Source organism: Mizuhopecten yessoensis, unplaced genomic scaffold (assembly GCF_002113885.1).
Source record: "Mizuhopecten yessoensis strain PY_sf001 unplaced genomic scaffold, ASM211388v2 scaffold8205, whole genome shotgun sequence".
In the NCBI taxonomy this organism is placed as follows: Eukaryota; Metazoa; Mollusca; class Bivalvia; order Pectinida; family Pectinidae; genus Mizuhopecten; species Mizuhopecten yessoensis.
This window is the reverse complement of record NW_018407431.1, coordinates 20,527-34,828: the sequence shown is the minus strand read 5'-3', so window position 1 is coordinate 34,828 and position 14,302 is coordinate 20,527. Positions and strand designations below refer to the sequence as shown.

The window sequence follows — 14,302 nt, the reverse complement described above, 5'->3', positions numbered from 1 at the left end:
ATACTTTACATAGATTAAAGCATTCTTGTAAATGGACCCTTTTTTATGTTGAGACAACTTTTCTTTAATCATTTCTTTTTTGTCCGAAACAGAAGCCGTATTTATCGGCAGCACGCGTCATTTTTACAACGTAAACAACTGTTTTACCTCTGTTTTCAATACGTATTCCGATTCTATCTGAAGTCGAAAATTAATTCTTTATGGAGAAAAGGTTGTTACATGATCATACATTCTAAGTCAACATCATATGAAAACATGAACTGTTGAAAAATTACGATTTAAAAAAAAAAATGTTATGCGATCCTATTTACTAGAAGTAGGTTCTCCTTCCTCAGTTATTCATCCTGGTCAGTCATTTTGACATTTTTAATCCAGCTGCGATAACGTAGCTTTCTGACGAAGAGCGATTTTTTTTTATATCTTGCGTCGTCGCGCCAGAGGAGGCCGGGTATTCATATTAGTACTAATTTTAAATCTTGCATGTAAAAACAACAACAAAATCGTTTAATTCAGCAAACTAAGTTCATCTGTGTTCAAACTCAGACAAAGATACTAGCGAGGTTAATAGTTTTAGATATTCATTTCTGTCGATTCCATTTCAGCTTAACCGGCTATCCGGAAGAATACATGCACCGCACTAACTGCTAGGGCAGTTATTTTCTCCTTTAAATACTTCCCACCTGCAATAATGATTCCGTAACGTACTCCTTGCGCTATCTTTTGTCCATTTGGCAACTTTTCGCTTCGTAGCTGACACGGTACAACACTTTCCTTTCGCTTACTTCACACGGCCAGTCATTTTGTTTTCAAAGAAATGGTGTGCTATGCGCATGCGCTAGTAGAGGGAAATCCCTGAAAAAACGTTGGTCAGACAGGTAGAAAAACCGATGATTATCTTAGATTTAATCATTTTTATGAATCTATTTCAGCCAAATCCGATCGTTATTTTCCATAAGGAGTCTCACTTGTTATGTTTATGTAGTATTTGAAAAATAAGACACAAAAAAGTTACTTCACCGTGCATGATATGCCCCTTTAAACGAAATTTGGGTTTTTCACATTAATGGTTTGTGATAAAGTGTGAATGTATTTGGAGAAACGGTCCTTTAATCAGTCTGTCCAAGCTTTGCAGTCAGGGTCATCCAAGAGACAACAATTGAGAGTGAAGGCTAATTGATTCTTTGATAAGATGCACGACATTTCTAAAAGGTCATCAATTATTTCAGATGACGTAAACCATAATTGAGAATTCAAAGACGCTCTTCCTTATAGTATAACCTGTGTACAAGGATTCAGGTCATTGCCAAAAAGAAGAAATGAGAATACACGTGATGACGCAGAACACCACAATTTGTGTGTGGAAATTAATTGATTCCTGGCACGTTTTTGCAGAATTGTAGATTTGCTACCCTTCAAATTAAAATTGTTAAAGCAAAGACAACATTATGTATGTGAACAGGACCCGTAAAACTGGTCCTTGATTGCTAAGAGAGAAATACTTCTTGTAGTTTTATCTTCAAAACGTTCTTTTTTCAGATTCTCTTTTGCGCAGATACCTGATGTAGCACTTCGGACAAATATTAACTTCTTCATTTGAACAATCCATGCCACTTTTAGTCTGTAAAACCAAAGGCCATTTATATTATGGATTTGTTTTGCATTTTGTTTACATTTATATTTACGAGATTTTGCGAAGATAAGATGGCGACCTTCACAAATACATTTACTCTTCATTATGAGATGAATATTAACAAACGAGTAAGAAATGTCCCCTAAAAGCAATGTAAAAACGAAAGTCTGATGATAAAATGTATAAGAACAAATTCTAAAAAGTGACAAGGATATTACATTTGATCTTAAAACTGATTGGTAACAAAAATGTTATCAATCACGCCAAGTGATGAAGCATATGTTAATTTGAAATTTGTTGTGACATAACATGCACTGACAGGTTTATTGTAGGCTTGCAACGAATTTCATTACCAATTACCTGTTATCAGGTACATTGCTTTTTGGTGGACGCCCTGGAGGTGTCTTATGCCCTAACCTCTTTGGGTAAATATGGTACTTATGAATAATTTCCACCACTTTTGTTTTTACTGAAGTTTTGCATACATATTTGAAATAACAACACTTCTTCCTACTATGAAAATGTTTGGTATAAGAATAATAAGAATGAAAAATCCTATATTTTAAAATTAAAAAGAGTTTAACCAAATGTTGCCGGGAGTAGCCCTGGGTGATGGGGAATAAGATTTGTGAAGGATAAGGGGCTGGATTTTAAAGGACAAATAAAGGTTTAAATGATGGTCATCTACAGTCGTTACATTTGGCCAGTAATTTACTGGCATTGAATGCAACAAAATATTCGAAAGAAAATGACCTCGAGTTATTTTTAAGGTCACTTAGGTCAAATTTGTAAAATATAAAATTTAACATCTTTTGAAAAATAGAGAGCTAGAGTCATGATATATTACCAGTAGGGTGTTTGCACAGAGAACTACAAAGTTTGTGGTACAAATAACCTTGACCTATATTTAAGGTTAGGGTCTAATTTCTAAAGAACAGAAACTTAGAGTCTTGATATTTGGCCAGTAACTTGCTGTCGTTAAGTGCTATAAAGTTTGCCAAAGAGAAAGGATTTGACTTAAAAACAAGGTCATTGGGGTCACATTTGTTAACAAGAGGCCCATGGGCCTTAACAGTCACCTGATATATTTATACAGAGAGTTGATTTTGTTTTTAACATGAACAAAAACATTATTCAAAGTGACAAAAAACAATAAAACCATCTTATTCAATATCTAGCATACAGATTTAAGACTAAAAAGTATTTGAAACTAGCACTTCTGATTCTAAACAAGGAAAACGAAGAAAATTTAGCACAGTGACTCCTTTGGGCCACACCCTACAGCCCTTGGGGGTAGGGCTGGCTCAAATTTGTCAAAGTATTAAACTGTCAACTCAGGGTTATAATTCCAATCTAGTTATTAATATGTAATATTCAAAGTATCATTTGCCATTATAAACTATAATAAATTTTGCACCCCCCCCCCTTCCTTCCCCAGGGAGTAAACGTGACACCTTAGGGTCATAAACCTTAAGACCCTTCCATCTATGAAGAGTGTTTGATTCTATCATGTGGGTCTTGAGAAGAAGATTTTTGAAATTTCTGTCAATTCCCCCCTTTTTGGCCCCACCCATCAGCCCCTGGGGGTCAGTCAGGGCTGATATGTGCATACTATCAAACTGCTACCTAATACTGATAAATGCTAACCCAAGTTGAATTACTTCCAATGGAAATTAAACAAATGTTTGTCCAAAATGTGATTTCCCTTTATAAACTATAGTAAAGTTCACCCCCTCCCCAGGGGGAAACGTGAGACCCCAGGGTCATGAAATTCACAATTTTGGTAAAGCACCTTAAGACCTTTCCATATATGAAGAGTATTTGATTCTACCGTATCTTGGTCTTGAGAAAAAGATTTTTGAAATTTCCTTCAATTCGACCCTTTTTTGCCCCACCCATCCGCCCCGGGGGGTCATTTAGGGCTCATATGTACATAATATCAAACTGCTACCTAATACTTATAAATGCTAACCTAAATTGAATTACTGCCAATGGAAATTAAACAAATGTTGGTTCAAAATGTGATTTCCCTATATAAACTATAGTATAGTTCACCCCCTCCCCAAGGGGAAACGTGAGACCTCAGGGTCAAGAAATTCACAATTTAAGTAAAGCACCTTAAGACCCTTCCATTTATGAAGAGTATTTGATTCTAACATATCTGGGTCTAGAGGAGAAGATTTTTGAAATTTTAGTCAATTTGACCTTTTATGGCCCCGCCCCTCAGGCCCCTGGGGGCTGGGGACCAAACTGGCAATTATTTTTGTTGACCTTTGGCCATGGAAGGTTTCTGCAAAATTTCATTGAAATTGGTTCAGGGGTTTTGGAGAAGAAGTCGAAAATGTAAATTGTTTACGGACGCACGACGGACGCCGGACGCCGCCGGACAAAAGGCGATTGTAATAGGTCACTTGAGACTTTGTCTCAGGTGACCTAAAAAACTTAAATGATTTCTTCTGAAGAATGTAAAGACATGATATTTAGCCAGGGACTATTGAGATGACTAATGTCATCTTAGATAATAATACTCTCACTTAAGGTGATATGAATTTTAGCATTAGATCAATTTATTTTGTATTCAGTCCTGGAATACATTGAAAATTCTTGAAGATTTTTACATATCGTGTACTGCAATTCACTATAGAATTCATGCAATTTCAGTGAAAGCATTGTGTATAGTGACAGTAACTTCGCTGTACCTCTATCCAAATATGTATCCTAATATCTTTCATATTCAAACTGTTTATCTCATTGTGAACGAATCGTATCCCAGCCAAATGGTTCTTGCCTAACTCTATTTACCTGAAGTTCTTGCCGAACTCTATTTACCTGAAGTTCTTGCGGAACTCTATTTACCTAAAGTTCTTGCCGAACTCTATTTACCTGAAGTTCTTGCCGAACTCTATTTACCTGAAGTTCTTGCCTAACTTTATTTACCTGAAGTTCTTGCCGAACTCTATTTACCTGAAGTTCTTGCCGAACTCTATTTACCTGAACATATAGTATATCTTCTATAGACATACTCTGCATATCCAAGTATGAAGTGTATGTCTTTCTATCTATACATTGATTTCATAGGCAATGCCTGTGCGTAATCCTTTCATACATTTGTCCCAATAACACTGATCTAAAATGAAAGAGACCATGTGTCGATAACTACAGTCAGACCTGCCATACAGACCACGTGTCTAACCAGTCTTGAGACCGACCACGTGTAAATAACCACAATCAGACATGCCTTACAGACCACAGGTCTAACCAGTCTTGAGACCGACGTAGTGTCAATAACTACAGTTAGAATTGCCTAACAGACCATCTGTCTATAACCAGTCTTGTGACCGACCACGTGTCTATAACTACAGTCAAACCTGCAATAGAGACGGACCATATGTCTATAACTACAGTCAAACCTGCAATAGAGACAGACCATCTGTCTATAACTACAGTCAAACCTGCAATAGACATACCACCTGTCTATAACTACAGTCAGACCTGCAATAGACATACCACCTGTCTATAACTACAGTCAGACCTGCAATAGAGACGGATCATATGTCTATAACTACAGTCAAACCTGCAATAGAGACAGACCATCTGTCTATAACTACAGTCAAACCTGCAATAGAGACAGACCATCTGTCTATAACTACAGTCAGGCCTGCAATAGACATACTACCTGTCTATAACTACAGTCAAACCTGAAATAGAGACAGACCATCTGTCTATAACTACAGTCAAACCTGCAATAGACATACCACCTGTCTATAACTACAGTCAAACCTGCAATAGACATACCACCTGTCTATAACTACAGTCAAACCTGCAATAGACATACCACCTGTCTATAACTACAGTCAAACCTGCAATAGACATACCACCTGTCTATAACTACAGTCAAACCTGCAATAGACATACCACCTGTCTATAACTACAGTCAAACCTGCAATAGACATACCACCTGTCTATAACTACAGTCAAACCTGCAATAGACATACCACCTGTCTATAACTACAGTCAAACCTGCAATAGACATACCACCTGTCTATAACTACAGTCAAACCTGCAATAGACATACCACCTGTCTATAACTACAGTCAAACCTGCAATAGACATACCACCTGTCTATAACTACAGTCAAACCTGCAATAGACATACCACCTGTCTATAACTACAGTCAAACCTGCAATAGACATACCACCTGTCTATAACTACAGTCAAACCTGCAATAGACATACCACCTGTCTATAACTACAGTCAAACCTGCAATAGACATACCACCTGTCTATAACTACAGTCAAACCTGCAATAGACATACCACCTGTCTATAACTACAGTCAAACCTGCAATAGACATACCACCTGTCTATAACTACAGTCAAACCTGCAATAGACATACCACCTGTCTATAACTACAGTCAAACCTGCAATAGACATACCACCTGTCTATAACTACAGTCAAACCTGCAATAGACATACCACCTGTCTATAACTACAGTCAAACCTGCAATAGACATACCACCTGTCTATAACTACAGTCAAACCTGCAATAGACATACCACCTGTCTATAACTACAGTCAAACCTGCAATAGACATACCACCTGTCTATAACTACAGTCAAACCTGCAATAGACATACCACCTGTCTATAACTACAGTCAAACCTGCAATAGACATACCACCTGTCTATAACTACAGTCAAACCTGCAATAGACATACCACCTGTCTATAACTACAGTCAAACCTGCAATAGACATACCACCTGTCTATAACTACAGTCAAACCTGCAATAGACATACCACCTGTCTATAACTACAGTCAAACCTGCAATAGACATACCACCTGTCTATAACTACAGTCAAACCTGCAATAGACATACCACCTGTCTATAACTACAGTCAAACCTGCAATAGACATACCACCTGTCTATAACTACAGTCAAACCTGCAATAGACATACCACCTGTCTATAACTACAGTCAAACCTGCAATAGACATACCACCTGTCTATAACTACAGTCAAACCTGCAATAGACATACCACCTGTCTATAACTACAGTCAAACCTGCAATAGACATACCACCTGTCTATAACTACAGTCAAACCTGCAATAGACATACCACCTGTCTATAACTACAGTCAAACCTGCAATAGACATACCACCTGTCTATAACTACAGTCAAACCTGCAATAGACATACCACCTGTCTATAACTACAGTCAAACCTGCAATAGACATACCACCTGTCTATAACTACAGTCAAACCTGCAATAGACATACCACCTGTCTATAACTACAGTCAAACCTGCAATAGACATACCACCTGTCTATAACTACAGTCAAACCTGCAATAGACATACCACCTGTCTATAACTACAGTCAAACCTGCAATAGACATACCACCTGTCTATAACTACAGTCAAACCTGCAATAGACATACCACCTGTCTATAACTACAGTCAAACCTGCAATAGACATACCACCTGTCTATAACTACAGTCAAACCTGCAATAGACATACCACCTGTCTATAACTACAGTCAAACCTGCAATAGACATACCACCTGTCTATAACTACAGTCAAACCTGCAATAGACATACCACCTGTCTATAACTACAGTCAAACCTGCAATAGACATACCACCTGTCTATAACTACAGTCAAACCTGCAATAGACATACCACCTGTCTATAACTACAGTCAAACCTGCAATAGACATACCACCTGTCTATAACTACAGTCAAACCTGCAATAGACATACCACCTGTCTATAACTACAGTCAAACCTGCAATAGACATACCACCTGTCTATAACTACAGTCAAACCTGCAATAGACATACCACCTGTCTATAACTACAGTCAAACCTGCAATAGACATACCACCTGTCTATAACTACAGTCAAACCTGCAATAGACATACCACCTGTCTATAACTACAGTCAAACCTGCAATAGACATACCACCTGTCTATAACTACAGTCAAACCTGCAATAGACATACCACCTGTCTATAACTACAGTCAAACCTGCAATAGACATACCACCTGTCTATAACTACAGTCAAACCTGCAATAGACATACCACCTGTCTATAACTACAGTCAAACCTGCAATAGACATACCACCTGTCTATAACTACAGTCAAACCTGCAATAGACATACCACCTGTCTATAACTACAGTCAAACCTGCAATAGACATACCACCTGTCTATAACTACAGTCAAACCTGCAATAGACATACCACCTGTCTATAACTACAGTCAAACCTGCAATAGACATACCACCTGTCTATAACTACAGTCAAACCTGCAATAGACATACCACCTGTCTATAACTACAGTCAAACCTGCAATAGACATACCACCTGTCTATAACTACAGTCAAACCTGCAATAGACATACCACCTGTCTATAACTACAGTCAAACCTGCAATAGACATACCACCTGTCTATAACTACAGTCAAACCTGCAATAGACATACCACCTGTCTATAACTACAGTCAAACCTGCAATAGACATACCACCTGTCTATAACTACAGTCAAACCTGCAATAGACATACCACCTGTCTATAACTACAGTCAAACCTGCAATAGACATACCACCTGTCTATAACTACAGTCAAACCTGCAATAGACATACCACCTGTCTATAACTACAGTCAAACCTGCAATAGACATACCACCTGTCTATAACTACAGTCAAACCTGCAATAGACATACCACCTGTCTATAACTACAGTCAAACCTGCAATAGACATACCACCTGTCTATAACTACAGTCAAACCTGCAATAGACATACCACCTGTCTATAACTACAGTCAAACCTGCAATAGACATACCACCTGTCTATAACTACAGTCAAACCTGCAATAGACATACCACCTGTCTATAACTACAGTCAAACCTGCAATAGACATACCACCTGTCTATAACTACAGTCAAACCTGCAATAGACATACCACCTGTCTATAACTACAGTCAAACCTGCAATAGACATACCACCTGTCTATAACTACAGTCAAACCTGCAATAGACATACCACCTGTCTATAACTACAGTCAAACCTGCAATAGACATACCACCTGTCTATAACTACAGTCAAACCTGCAATAGACATACCACCTGTCTATAACTACAGTCAAACCTGCAATAGACATACCACCTGTCTATAACTACAGTCAAACCTGCAATAGACATACCACCTGTCTATAACTACAGTCAAACCTGCAATAGACATACCACCTGTCTATAACTACAGTCAAACCTGCAATAGACATACCACCTGTCTATAACTACAGTCAAACCTGCAATAGACATACCACCTGTCTATAACTACAGTCAAACCTGCAATAGACATACCACCTGTCTATAACTACAGTCAAACCTGCAATAGACATACCACCTGTCTATAACTACAGTCAAACCTGCAATAGACATACCACCTGTCTATAACTACAGTCAAACCTGCAATAGACATACCACCTGTCTATAACTACAGTCAAACCTGCAATAGACATACCACCTGTCTATAACTACAGTCAAACCTGCAATAGACATACCACCTGTCTATAACTACAGTCAAACCTGCAATAGACATACCACCTGTCTATAACTACAGTCAAACCTGCAATAGACATACCACCTGTCTATAACTACAGTCAAACCTGCAATAGACATACCACCTGTCTATAACTACAGTCAAACCTGCAATAGACATACCACCTGTCTATAACTACAGTCAAACCTGCAATAGACATACCACCTGTCTATAACTACAGTCAAACCTGCAATAGACATACCACCTGTCTATAACTACAGTCAAACCTGCAATAGACATACCACCTGTCTATAACTACAGTCAAACCTGCAATAGACATACCACCTGTCTATAACTACAGTCAAACCTGCAATAGACATACCACCTGTCTATAACTACAGTCAAACCTGCAATAGACATACCACCTGTCTATAACTACAGTCAAACCTGCAATAGACATACCACCTGTCTATAACTACAGTCAAACCTGCAATAGACATACCACCTGTCTATAACTACAGTCAAACCTGCAATAGACATACCACCTGTCTATAACTACAGTCAAACCTGCAATAGACATACCACCTGTCTATAACTACAGTCAAACCTGCAATAGACATACCACCTGTCTATAACTACAGTCAAACCTGCAATAGACATACCACCTGTCTATAACTACAGTCAAACCTGCAATAGACATACCACCTGTCTATAACTACAGTCAAACCTGCAATAGACATACCACCTGTCTATAACTACAGTCAAACCTGCAATAGACATACCACCTGTCTATAACTACAGTCAGACCTGCAATAGACATACCGCCTGTCTATAACTACAGTCACACCTGCAATAGACATACCACCTGTCCACCAGTTATGATTTCCTCTGTTACCGAGATGTACACCTACCTAAGGATCCTGAAACAGTATAGGGAATATTTGCCATTGATTATAGCCAACGGTAAAAATAAAGACCACAGTGACTTAGTTGTGGTACTGTTCATTCTGTCTTCTCAGGATATACTGGCATACCAAATTTGGTTACCACAGGAGAAAGGGTATAGTATTCCAGCATACTGGATACATCATCCTGGTCTAGCTGGAAGATTTACCCAGATAAATGTTTTCAAACATTTATGTCCAAGGTCAAGCATAAGTCATAGTGACCTACTTCTTTTGCAATTTGCCACCCATAGATGTACCTACAGACTATATCTGGTTACTCCAGGTGAAATAGTTTAGAGGAAGAACTTTTTGTCAAACTTTTTTGATGGAGAGCGTGCAAACTATTTAACTGGAGAGGGACTCATTCTCATGTCTTCTGTCTTCAAAGTACTTTTAGAATAATTTTATTGAAGGAATATTTAGAATAGATACATTTGTCTCGGCTCATGATCATTTCTTCTTACTAGTTGAAGCCTAAGGTGCAGATGTTCTAGATGGTTCGAAAAGAAATATAGGTGGCCATGTGTGTTTCTATGTTCTTATAAGACATGATTGTGTTGATTGAGGAATTATAAGGGGTTTTTGCGATCATATCGTCCAGGGAAGGCCTACCTTAGTTCATTTAGTTGTATTTTGGAACCATGAAATCATGCTAGACATTTATAAGATGTCCCACAAGTCAGGAGTCCAGTTTTACTGTAAATGACAGAGTATGTGTGTTTAAACTCTAAAAACAGATTCAACTGCTCTAGAAAATTTAATCATTGCATGAAACTGCTCAATTTCATAATGCCACTGGCACTAATATAATAACACTATCCTAGTTATTACTTTACTGATATCTAAGATACAACAGGTTTAAGTGGCTGGTGAGTTCCTGCTGAACTGTGCAGTCTCAGTTACTGAATGCCAGAGTGATTTAGGTGCCCACCATTGTACCGCGTTCAGATGTTCTACGATTGATCTTCTCTCTTCTATCAACCTATCTGTTGATTTGAGTTGTGTACATGACTGTGGTAGAACATCCTGCTACCATCCAGAACTCATAGCTTTGAAAAATGAAAATTTTCAAATAATGCATCAAATCTTTATTTTCAGTCATTGAAATGTCAATTGTAATTAGAACAGTATTATTTTCTTCAAGTTTATACAAAAAAAGCATGCAAGTTTGTCCAGTCCTATATTTTCAGTTTCAATATTTAACAGGTATGAAGAATAACTTCACTAGAACTAGTTTTTGGTGTTATATTGACCTCTCTGATGTTTTGTATTGATGAAGACATATACTGTACGATACTAAACCCCGATTGTTTTTGTGAATTTCTTGTAAGTAACCAAGTGATGGACCAATGTCACAAAAACTTGGTTAAACACTGTGTTCCGATCTTAATCGAAAAGTTAAAAAGTTTCAAACATTGAAACATTGACAATTTCACATCATCTACATCGCAGATTGCCAATATTACTATTTAAAAGAAAATGAAACCTCAAAGGAAGTGACAAAAAAATGCATTTGATATAATCTTCCTGAGATCAATGCATTTCTACTACATCATTTTAATAACGGCAATGACAATGTTGACTTTTTATTCTGAACTGAACTAACATTGCTTCTTCGTCAGTATAAAAAAGATATGTGATGCACAAATGAGGACGATCGAACACCAGAAAAGACATCTGTTTCAGTGTGTCCTCTTTAGGGTTCTGTTTCAGTGTGTCCTCGTTAGGGTTCTGTTTCAGAGTGTCCTCTTTAGGGTTCTGTTTCAGTGTGTCCTCGTTAGGGTTCTGTTTCAGAGTGTCCTCATTAGGGTTCTGTTTCAGAGTGTCCTCGTTAGGATTCTGTTTCAGAGTGTCCTCGTTAGGGTTCTGTTTCGGAGTGTCCTCGTTAGGGTTCTGATCGCACAACTATGATTTATCTGGTTCTTCATCCTTCTTGACTTGATCTACGTACGTACATTTTATATATACATGTACAAAAAAACTTGTGACAGCTTCTCATCAGTAAATACAATCAAACACTTATCATTACTTCTCACAAACAAGATTTTTTTTTTCAGTTTCCTTTTTCTAGTAAAGAACATTTATTTTTCCACACTCTTGGTGAGAAAATGTCAACGTCCAGCTTTTTTTCCTCATACGGATTGGTCAAATCTGTATACCTTAATGTTCATTCTGACACTCAACCGTAACCATCTGCCTCATTCCAACCTTGCCCATTTCATTAAGATTGTTTGGACAATCACATCAATCTGATTATCTAGCCGTTTTGAGATTCGCCAACATTTTCTGTCTGTCATTGGTCCCTAGTCCTTCTCTACTTAATTTTAAATGACAAAGCTGGCCAATCAGGACATCTGTGAAGCAATGTAAACCTGTGATTGGTCAGTTCCTGTGTCATAACTGCATGTCATCATCCAGGTCGTCAAACAGTTCGGTATCCATGGTAACTGATTCTTCACTGTAAAATAAAAAGATAAATTTCAAGCAAATAATGAAAGAATAACATAATTTCTCAGTATAGAAACATAAAACAAGATCGAAGCACCCTCCCAATTTCCCTCACTGCTAAAATATGGACTCGATTTATACAGACTTACAGGGAGTTATCATCATTACCCTTTTTTTGACACTCAGCCCTCCTAAGATACCAACATACCAACTTTGATGATCACAGTTGAAATAACGTGGGAGATATGCTAGGTAAAAGGTTAGAATGTAGGTCATTGAGACTTGACTTTTTATTCCAAACTTGATGATCCCGGGTAAAATAATGTGGGAGATATACTCCAAACAATGCCTCGGAATGACGGACGATTTTACCTTATCCCTGCCTGTGTTTCAGTTAAGGATATTTCCACAGAGTATTGGTACCCTCAGGTGCATTGCTGCTTCATTCTAAATCAATGTTTATGACATCGTTTTTATGACAAAACAAAACAATCTTTATAGTATAATCATGATATGCCGCCTCAGATCCGAAGACAAAGTATTGCTTATCTCAGAAATGGGCCATGAATTGCACATTTCTTTTTTCATGCACATTTGCATATGATGCACTTTCAATGTGCCAAGTTACAAAAAAAATTCCAACAAATAGTTAAGAAGGAGTCACAATTACGAGGTTCCTGTACAGATGGTCGGACAGAGAAACGGACTGACAGGGTGATTCCTATATACACTCCCCCCTGCCACGTTTGTTTATTATAAATAAATAAGCTATATTGTTGATGGGTTGATTCTGCGATGAGAAAGTATAACTGGAATTATCCTGTTGAAACCGCAGTGTGAGTACGATGTTAAAAGGTTTTGTTCAAATTTTTAGCCATGGTAAAAAAAAAAATCTTCATAAAACTTTCTTAGCAATAAAATATTCTTCATTCCAACATCCTCTCAAATGTTGAAGAGTGAAGATTTTATGTAATTAATCTACCTATTTAAAGCCGAGAGATTTTTACAATTTCAATTTAAGGTTTGTGGAAATTGCACTTATTCAACCATGAAATTCTAAATTGGACTATTCCAACCTTTGAAATGAAAGAGTTTATATGTGTTTCAGTTTACATTTTTTTTCAATTATTTTGAGAATTGGGAACATTTTTAAGTGAAGGAGTGTTGTTATTCCAGGTTGTGATCTTAATACAGAGAACAGATATTTTTTGAAGCTGAGATAATATAACCATCCACTGAAAAGAAAATCCCAATGTGTAGTCAGTTTTAAAGATAGCAAAATATCACACCACAGGTGTCAAAACATTGTAAGAACACCAAAAAGTGTTGGAACACGTCGCAAACAAAAAATTTACATGAAAGAGAGAAAAAGAATAAACAGTTTCATCACTCACCTTTGTTTGTATAACGTTTCCTGTACAGAGGGCCTTGTGATGGTCTGATCACATGACCTCATCATATTGGAATTGCCAACACTGTCTTCACCTTTCCAACAAAACTCTGACTTTGGTGCTAAGCCTTTTGCAAAATCTCCTGGAGGCTTCCAGAGGACCACTTCCATACTCCGACGATTACTATGTAAAAATGTTGACAATTATTCCAATTTTTAGGGCTGACAATGCCGCCATACAGTTCCTTAAATCTAACTCATACCCAAGATAACTCCTAGGACATACTATATACAAAAAAACACCAACCAAATCATCTCCTTAGAGCTAACCAGTATCCCGACACACCTCCTTAC

The 14,302-nt window shown here is 37.5% G+C and overlaps 1 long non-coding RNA gene across 1 annotated transcript in view; it reads right to left on the bottom strand.

Moving 5' to 3' along the window:
* Positions 1-11,183: 11,183 nt before the first annotated feature.
* LOC110455347 overlaps positions 11,184-14,302 on the bottom strand; it is an 8,500-nt gene continuing 5,381 nt past the window's right edge. The window contains exons 2-3 of the long non-coding RNA XR_002463439.1: positions 13,953-14,132; positions 11,184-12,568 (exon numbers count right to left, since the gene is read on the bottom strand). This is a non-coding gene — a long non-coding RNA (uncharacterized LOC110455347). The remainder of the gene's footprint in view (positions 12,569-13,952; positions 14,133-14,302) is intronic.